This window comes from Physeter macrocephalus, chromosome 1 (genome assembly GCF_002837175.3).
Source record: "Physeter macrocephalus isolate SW-GA chromosome 1, ASM283717v5, whole genome shotgun sequence".
Lineage (NCBI taxonomy): Eukaryota > Metazoa > Chordata > Mammalia > Artiodactyla > Physeteridae > Physeter > Physeter macrocephalus.
Window position 1 is genome coordinate 33,321,955 of NC_041214.2, and position 9,469 is coordinate 33,331,423.

Consider the following 9,469-nt stretch of genomic DNA (forward strand, 5'->3'; position numbering starts at 1 on the left):
GTGTGGAGAAAAGGGAACCCTCTTGCACTGTTGGTGGGAATGTAAATTGATACAGCCACTATGGAGAACAGTATGGAGGTTCCTTAAAAACCTAAAAATAGAACTACCATATGACCCAGCAATCCCACTACTGGGCATATACCCTGAGAAAATCATAATTCAAAAAGAGACAGCTACCACAATGTTTGTTGCAGCACTATTTACAATAGCCAAGAGATGGAAACAACCTAAGTGTCCATCATCAGATGAATGGAAAAAGATGTGGCACATATATGCAATGGAATATTACTCAGCCATAAAAAGAAATGAAATTGAGTAATTTGTAGTGAGGTGGATGGCCCTAGGGTCTGTCAACCAGAGTGAAGTAAGTCAGACAGAGAAAAATAAATACTGTATGCTAACAGATATATATGGAATCTAAAAAAAAAAAAAATCATTGTGAAGAACCTCGGGGCAGAACAGGAATAAAGATGCAGATGTAGAAAATGGACTTGAGGACACAAGGAAGGGGAAGGATAAGCTGGGATGAAGTGAGAGAGTGGCATGGACATATATACACTTCCAAATGTGAAATAGATAACTAGTGAGAAGCAGCCACATAGCACAGAGAGATCAGCTCAGTTCTTTTTGACCACCTAGAGAAGTGGGCTAGGGAGGATGGGAGGGAGATGCAAGAGGGAGGAGATATGGCGATATATGTATATGTATAGCTGATTCACTTTGTTATAAAGCAGAAATTAACACACCATTGTAAAGCAATTATACTCCAATAAAGATGTTAAATAAATAAATAAATATGAAAGGTAAAACTCTAAAAATGTTTTTGAAGAAAATATAGGAGAATACCTTAATGAGGAACAGTGGGTGGAGTAGGGTTTCATAAACAAGACACAAAATCCACAAATTACGGAAGAGAATATAGATACATTTGACTACATAAAATGAGACGCATTAGTGCAAAAGACATCATAAACATAGTTAAGCCAAACACTGGAAGAAAATATTTGCAACCCATTTAGTTAAGAGCGTATTCATATCTAGAATAGATAAGGAACTTTTACATACCAAAAATAAACATTTAAAAGTGCCCAAGTGCTTGCTTTGACAGCATATTGGAACTAAAATTGGAATGATAACAGAAATTAGCATAGCCCTTGAAACAAAAATTCATGAATTGTTCCATATTTTTCAGCCAGACACAAAAGGGCAAATATTGTATGATTCCACTTATATGAAATATCTAGAATGGCAAATTCATAAAGACAGCAAGTAAATTAAAGGCTAACAGGGGCTACAGGAAGGAGGTGTGGGGAGTTATTGTTTAATGGGTAGAGTTTCTGTTTGAGGTGATGAAAGGGTTTTGGAAATAGTGGTGATGGTCGCACAACATTGTGAATGTAATTAACACCACTGAATCGTACACTTAAAATTATTAAAATGCAAATTTTATATATATTTGACCATAATTTTAAAAACACTCAATATTAAAGAGGGCAAAAAATTCGAATAAACATTTCTGGTAAAAGGAAATATGAATGAGCTAGCAATATCTAAAAAGATCAACAACCTCATTTGCAAGTGAAACAACACCAAGATAATACTCCTCACACACCAATAGGCAAAAATAATACAATCAGACAATAGCAGGGTTGGTTTGATGTGGAGCAACAGGAACTTTCAAACATTGCTAATGGGAGTATCAATTGGTTCAAACACTTTGGGTAGGAGTATGGCATCAGTGAGGTTTAACATGTGCTTCCTTATGTATTAATTAAAGTACAGGCTGCCATAATAAAGACACTAACAGTAAAATAGTAACAGTAAAATGGCTTAAAGGTAAAGAAGTTTATATTTCTCACACATATAGTTCCTGAAGCTTACAGTCCTGATCAGTGGGACAACTCTGATCCTCATGATCATTTAGGTCCTTGGTCCTTTTCAAGTCATTGCTCTGCCATCCTCTAGGGTTCTGCCCTTTTCCGCAAAGTTGAAGTTGGGTTATCACCACATTTGGATTTTGGCTACTGGGAAGAGAGATAAGAGCATGGAAGAGGTGTACCCATTGCCTTAAAGCTTTGACCCCAAAGTAGCAAAATAGAAAGTTGCTTAGATTGCATTCATGAAAACTTAGTCATATAGCCACATCCAACTAAGAGGGAAGCTGGGAAATATGTTTAGCTGGACACCTTATGTAAAAGTGGGGAGAATGGATTTGGGTGGACAACTGGTAGTCTCCACTGTACCCTAGGACTCAGCAATTTCATAGCTAGGTATACCTTAGCAATGCTCGTGCACATGTAAGCCAGGAGACATATGCAAGAAAGCTCAGAGATGCACAATTCACCATAGGAAAGATCAGGAAATAGCCCAAATGTCCATCATTGTAAAACAGAAAGATAAAATTATGTATACTCATATACAGGAGCAAAAATGAATGAATTACTGCTGCATAATTTAAAAGATGCTCCTAAGGCAATATTAATATTCAGCTGAATGGTAGGCATTAATATTTAAATTGTATGTGTATACATATACATATACACACATATGTAGATATACTCATTACATGTAAGTATATATGTGTGTATTTATAATAACTCATTACATGTAAGTATATATGTATGTATTTATAATAACAGTTACTTCCTCAAAATGAACTAGATATTATTTTTCAGCCAACAGACTGGTAAAAACCAATGTTTGTTTATACTGAATGTAGGCAAGGATGTGTGGGCAGATCGACAGTAAAAGTATAAATAGAAGTTTTACTCTTTAGGGCATTTTGGAAGTATCTAAAAGCCTTAAACTGGGCCTTTCTATGAACTCCAGTTTCACTACTCAACACTAACGTAGAGAAATAGTCATGGAGGCACATAAGGACTCAAAGTGCTGAAATGTTTGATGCATCAAATTTTAAAATAGGAAAAAATTAAGAATAACCTACATGCCGTTAATTAAGGAAATGACCAAGTAAACTATGATCCAGCCATACTACTAATGCCAGAGTTAAAAGAGTGATGTGGAACTATCTGTGCTTAATGTACATAGATCTTCACGACCCAGTGTTCTGTGAAAAGGCAAGTTGCAAAACAAGTGAGAGAAAACAGTATTATATCTCCCAAAAGGGTGTGTATATGTATTTTTTATTTGTTCTGAATTATCTCCAGAAAGAATTTGCTGTTTAAAAAAAGCCTGAATGAGTAGCTATTTTAAAATATTAAGTTTAAAAATGTTTTAAAACCAATAAAAGATACTTGACCATCTAAATAAAACTAAATGAAGAGATGACGCGACTCATCCATTCATTCAAAAATATTTATTGAGTGCACGCAGTGTATCAGAATCTGGGGTACAGCAGTGAATTACAAAGTCCCTTCTTTGCAAAATTCAATCATTTGAAGGATTGAATCTCACCAAAAGTAAAACTTAGAAACCCCAATTACTAATCATTTCCATGTATTTTCATTAAGCAAACTCTCTCCAGGTTTAATTTTTTTCAAAGTGAGTCAATTGGACAAGTCCAGTAATTGTTCAAAGCCTCGGTTTACCCCTCTAAAAACTGAAGTGAGTATGTATCCTGCTCAAAAGTCAATTAAAAGACACTTGAGAGTGCAAAATCTGATCATTCTCTGTGGTTGATCAAGAAGAAGAAATGAAGGCAATTTATCCTGCTCTTCACAGAGTCTAAAGTATGAAATGCTAATCATTATAACAAGAAATACAGTCCAGATTAAAATACTGTTAGGTGATCGCACAATTAATTGGAGAGTGAGAACCAAAGGGGACTTATTAATGATAAAATCCACAAGTATTTTTCAAGGAGGTCAATGTGAAACATGTGCCTTTTTTAACACCTACACCAAGGACTCAGTAATGCAATAGAAAACATGCTGGTTAAATTTGTGTTTCTCACTTCTCGCCTTTGGAAATCTTCCTTTTGAAAAATTAGAATTAAGAACAGTTGACTTTTCTCATGAAATAGATGAGCCTCAGATTCACACAGCTGGCTCTGATCTCAACCCATCTGAATGAGGTGGTCCTGGTGCCCCAAATAGCATCAGTGTCGACATCATAGCCTGTCCATCTGCCCCTCTTGCTACCAGTACTATGGATAGTTTCAAAGACCTTAAAAGCATTGGCCTGAAAGTTCCTCCAGAACATCAAGCAAGTGGTCCCTATCTCCACCTCCTCTTTACAGCCACCAGCATTGGCCACTGCCCCACCTCTATCATCTCCAACTCTGGAAATTCCCCTCTTAGACCAGAACTTACCAGGCTTCCAGAACCATCCCTCCCCTTCCGCCACTCATCATTACCCTTCATCTTCGTCGTGAATCTCAGTCCTCAAACCCAATCCAGCCGCACCACACCATCAAGAGCATCAGGCCCTCCTGGTTTCACTTGCCTCCTAGTCCAGCCTAGACACCATAGTTTGGCCATTTCAACAAAGCCAGGCTTACTACCAGACACTCTAGAATCAGTCTCTCCAAAATGGTACCCATTAGCCACAAGTGGCTATTGAACACTTGGTATGTGGCTAGTCCAAATTGAATGTACTTTCAGTATAAAATATACTGTAGGGTTTCCCTGGTGGCGCAGTGATTAAGAGTCCGCCTGCTGATGCAGGAGACACGGGTTCGTGCCCCGGTCCGGGAAGATCCCACATGCCGCGGAGCGGCTGGGCCCGTGAGCCATGGCCGCTGAGCCTACGTGTCCGGAGGCTGTGCTCCGCAATGGGAGAGGCCACAACAGTGAGAGGCCTGCATACCGCCAAAAAAAAAAAAATATATATATATATATAAATATATATATATATATATATATACTATAATTTATACCATCTTTCAAGGATTCAGGATAAAAAAATGTAAAATATCTCATAATTTTTATATCAATTACATGTTGAAATAACAGTTTGGTATATTGTGTTAAATTATATTAAAATGAATTTCACCTGTTCCTTTTACCGTTTTAATGTGTTTATTAGAAAATACATAGCTTATATAATATTTCTACCTTATCCAGCTGTTGACTGGAACTATGGGAAATGGAATCTGGCTGTCTAGGGTCAGAGGTTAGCAAGGATTAGGTGGGTGTCAAGGCCACACAGAGGTGGGTTGTGGTACAGGGCATCCAGAGGGACTAGGCTACCACACAGGGGAGGAGTCCTACATCCCACAGACATCTCTACCCACAGATAAATGGACAAGAAGGTGGTTTGCTGAGGAAGCAGCTGGCCCTGTGGGTAAAATCCCTGGTATTTTTTCCATTTCAGCTGTTAGTGCTCACTGTGTAGATCTGATGCAGAGAAGAGGAGTTTGGGCAGTCAGAAAGCCCCCACGTTCACAGCTGAATGACAGGAAGAAGAAGACTGAAAAAGAGGGGCCAGGTCAATCCAGGAGGAGAGGTACCATTCCACACAGAATGAGTGATGGAGAGAGAAGAGGTCACTGTCTAATTAACTCCCCAGATTATCCAAAGTATCCTCCAGAACCAAATGGACTGATGGGTACTTGAATATACAATCAAGAGATTTGATGCCTCCCCTCTCCTGGAGATCAAGGTAAATCTGTCTCTCATTCCATACCCAGAATCAGACCCTGAGACAGATTAGAACGCCAGCCTATACACAGGTGCACTGGCTGCTCCCCTCCGCTGGCCGGTGCACCCCTCCTCCAGCTGTGATCACTGGCTGCTAACAGCTCACAGGTGGGCCCTTTTCTGGAGCATTGCCTTTGGCCAAATGGGCACCACCTCAGCTAGGAGGATATGCCTACCCACCCCCACCATTCAGGGCGATCTTCAGGAAGTAACTAACTGAAGTGGAGGTTCAAAAGGCCAGCTCCCTTGACTCCATGGGGGTACGAACTCTGCAATAGAGTCTGTGGTCCAGAGCTCCCCAAGGGATCAGGCTGAAGCCAGTCTCCAGCCAAGACCACAGCTTTGCTCAGCTCTTTTCCCTGGCCCATGACAGCCTTCTTGCCTCTTCCCTGAGAGCACCTCCCCCTAAGTCCTGCTTCAGGCTCTGCTTCTAGGGACCTCCTTAGAGAGGAGGGGAAGGAAACATGGAGAGGTGAGTGGGGAAGTGAGATAACAGAGGAGAAGCAGCCGTACGATATATTACCAAACCAGCAGTACCAATGGGCGCCTGGAGAGTAACCCTGTGGGGAAATTCTGGATGCCAGCATAGAACACAGGCCTACAGGTTATCCCACCCAAGGGCAAGAAAGTGGGGGTATTTATACACCAATTCTCAGCAGACATTTGTTCAGGCTGCCAAGGTGGAGAGCATCAACTCCTCAGCACTTCCAGCTGTGTCAGTACAGGCAGGTAGCCCTCCAAGGTCCAGAGAAAGGCCTTGGGCCCCAAAGCTGGCAGCTGGAAGTCAGGCCACTGTGACTGAAGTGCTAGGGCTGAGGGAATGTGGTCAGGGCATAAGAGTTTTCAACACTAGTCCCAAATTTGTCTCTGCTTCCTGAGTTCAATGCATGGATGTCCTCAGCCTCTCCACCAGGCACCAAACTGACTCAAACACACACTCACCGCTCTCACACAGCGTGTGTGTGTGAGGTAGACTTCACTGAGGACTGACGGGGATATTTACTTTGCAGAAATGCAAATGGACTCAGGCAACATTACACAATCCTGTTCTTCGAAGTCCTTCAGCTGCCCCACCCAGGGGACCCTCACTGCTGCCTTGGCTCTAGGCTATCCATGTGGACAAGAGCCCATTAGGGGATTCAGTGGAACAAAAGAGTTATTCATTTTATAGGACTCACTCTCCTGACAAGGTATTTGTAGATTAATACCGTAATTTTCCTCTCTATTCCATTAGTACTGTGGCATGTTATCACATTGCCTCAAGTTAAGGATGAAGTTTTAAGTTTGTGTGCTAAACTGGAGAGTGAATGGTTATGGTCCTTTCTTGGTTATGTGACTTAGCACAAGGGAAGAAACAGGAATGCACATACCAGCATCTCCCAGACAGCCTGCGGAAGAGAACAAGAGCAAAGGTGAGGAAGACATCAGCCTGTTGGAGGAGGTCCTCGAGAGGATGTGACCACTGGCTGACCCCTGAGCTGACCCCGGCCGTCAGAGGCTCCTCATCCTCATCCCCTGTCCTTGGAATGTATGTTCAGCCCACTGTTCCCACACTAGGAGCCATTCAAGAATGCAGTCTTGAGACAACAATGTGTTACCCTCCTGTGTTTGTGAACCAACACACCCACATGGCGGGGAGGAGGTGTCAATCAGGAAATGATACCCCAGGCTATGCCGGTGGGAACTGTTTCCTTCCTTCTGGCACCCAGAGGACAGTGTTTACTCGCCTGGACCCAGGAAGCCTCTGCAGCAGCAGGGCAAGGCTCTCTGTTCCTGCTGTCAGTCAATGATGTACTCAGCATGTATTTTCTGAGCACCTGTTGCATCCTGGGCACCAGGCTGGGTGCCGGGGAAACAATGACAGGACAGAAAGTCCCTGTTCTCATGGGTGTGGAATTATAGAAGAGACAGGCCCTCCCCTCAAAAAACTAAGCAAATACAATAAGATCATCTCAGAGGGTGTCAACCAAGAGCCATGTAGAAAGTAAAACACCTCGTCAGAGGGTGACTCTTGGTGAGATGAGGACCATGCTTCACCCAGGGCCATTTGGAAGGGCATCTGTGAGCGCATAACACTTAATCAGAGGAAGGAAACAGAAATGTCAGGGATGAGGGAGGGCAGTGGGGCTGAAGCCTGGAGAGGAACCAATAGCTGAAAGTGTAGGGCGTGAGGTTGGGAAGATGGGCAGGGTTCATTTATGTGGAGCCCTGTTTGTTCCAAGTTACGATTTTAAGTATCAGGTTCATGGAGTTGTGTGCTGAGGGATACACCTGCGACCAGGGGTACCAGGGTGCACTTGGCTTTTCTCCCACCCCTACCGGCTAATAACAGCAGCACCTGGAATTTAATGCTCAAAATAGACTTGGACTCTACGGGTGCCATTGCCTAGTGGCCTCCAAAGGTCGCTCGCAGCCACGCCACGCAGAGAGGGCTCTGCCTGCTCTAAGAGTAACTGTCTCCTGCAGGAAGGGAGCCCCCCGGACTGCCTATCTGTCTGGGATGTCTGGGTCCCCTGTCTTTTCTGAGGACTTGGTCTCACCACGGAGTGTACGTGACAGCAAACAGGAGCAGGATCTTGCAGCCAGGGCTGAGGAGGAGAGCAAGGAAGCTGCGCAGTGTCTCTCCACCTGGCCAGCCCATGGCTTCCTGAAACCCTGCTGTCTCTACGAGTGCATGGGCACTGGTGGGAGACTGGGACTGGCAAGCACACTCCAGGGGGCTCCGGGCACCTCTGGGCAGACCCTAGGGTATATGAAAGAGGAGGCCGTAGCTGCCACCCATGCTTTGGAATCTGGAGATCCCTTCCCAGGAGAGGTTCACTGACCACAGGGCCTTGGTAGCACCAGCCTGGATAGCTGTCTCCAGCCACCAGAAGCCAAATTCCCTTCCCCTCACCCCAGAAGGCCGCAAGGGGCATAAACTGAGTCACAGTCAAGCTGAGCTCCTGGAAATGACCCTTCAGCGCCTGAGATGGTCTAGCTCTCCGTTCCCTCTTGGGAACGGTCAGACTTCACAAGGCAACACTTACACTCTGCCGATGAGACCGAGGGCTGTCTGGGAACATCGTGGGGCAGTGGTGGGAGCCCGCCACTGTGACAACGCAGAGGTCCCACCCCAGGTGCACCCTTGCCAGGGACACGAAGGGGAGAATCTAGGTGGGCGAGCACCCTGCAAGCAAAGCCAAGAGTGGTTCTGAGTCCTTCCCACATGGAACATTTCCAGACCACAAGGGAGAGCATGGGGAATGGACAGGGGGAAGAAATGGAGGGTAAGAGAGGAGGGGGGAGGGGAGAAAACAGAACAGCAAGAAGCTGAAGAGGAGCCTTGTCTGGCTCTCAGTCAAGTGCTCTCTCCCGAAGCGACTGGCATCCATACAAGAAGTCCACAAGCCAGTGTCTCCCTCGCAGCCATTACAGTCTCCCATTATGGCTGGCTAACAGAAATCAATCTCCTTAATGCTGTCTCAAACAGAGAGGGAGGCCAGCCAAGTCTGGCAAGAGGATCCAGCCGTGCAGCTGATGCACCGGGCGTCTGGCATCAGAGGGTCAGGTTTCTCCCATCCACCTCCTCTCCTGGCACCGAAAGAGCACAATGCCCGCAGCACCTCTGGGGAGAAGGCAACGGGCGGCCAAGACTGACGTTTCAGACAGGGCTAGTCAGGATGGGATGCCTCTGCTCGGTGCCCCCATGTCTGCTTCCGCCCCACCCACCCTGGATGGCTGGATCCACTTTCGCCATGAAGATATCTGCAATTCGATCTCACCAGTGCCTTTGCAAACAACCCCTCATCCCTGAAATATTTCCCCCTAAGTCAGGGATCCAGAGTGCTCATGGTTTTAAGAACATTCTGGCTATTTCTCAAGTGTCA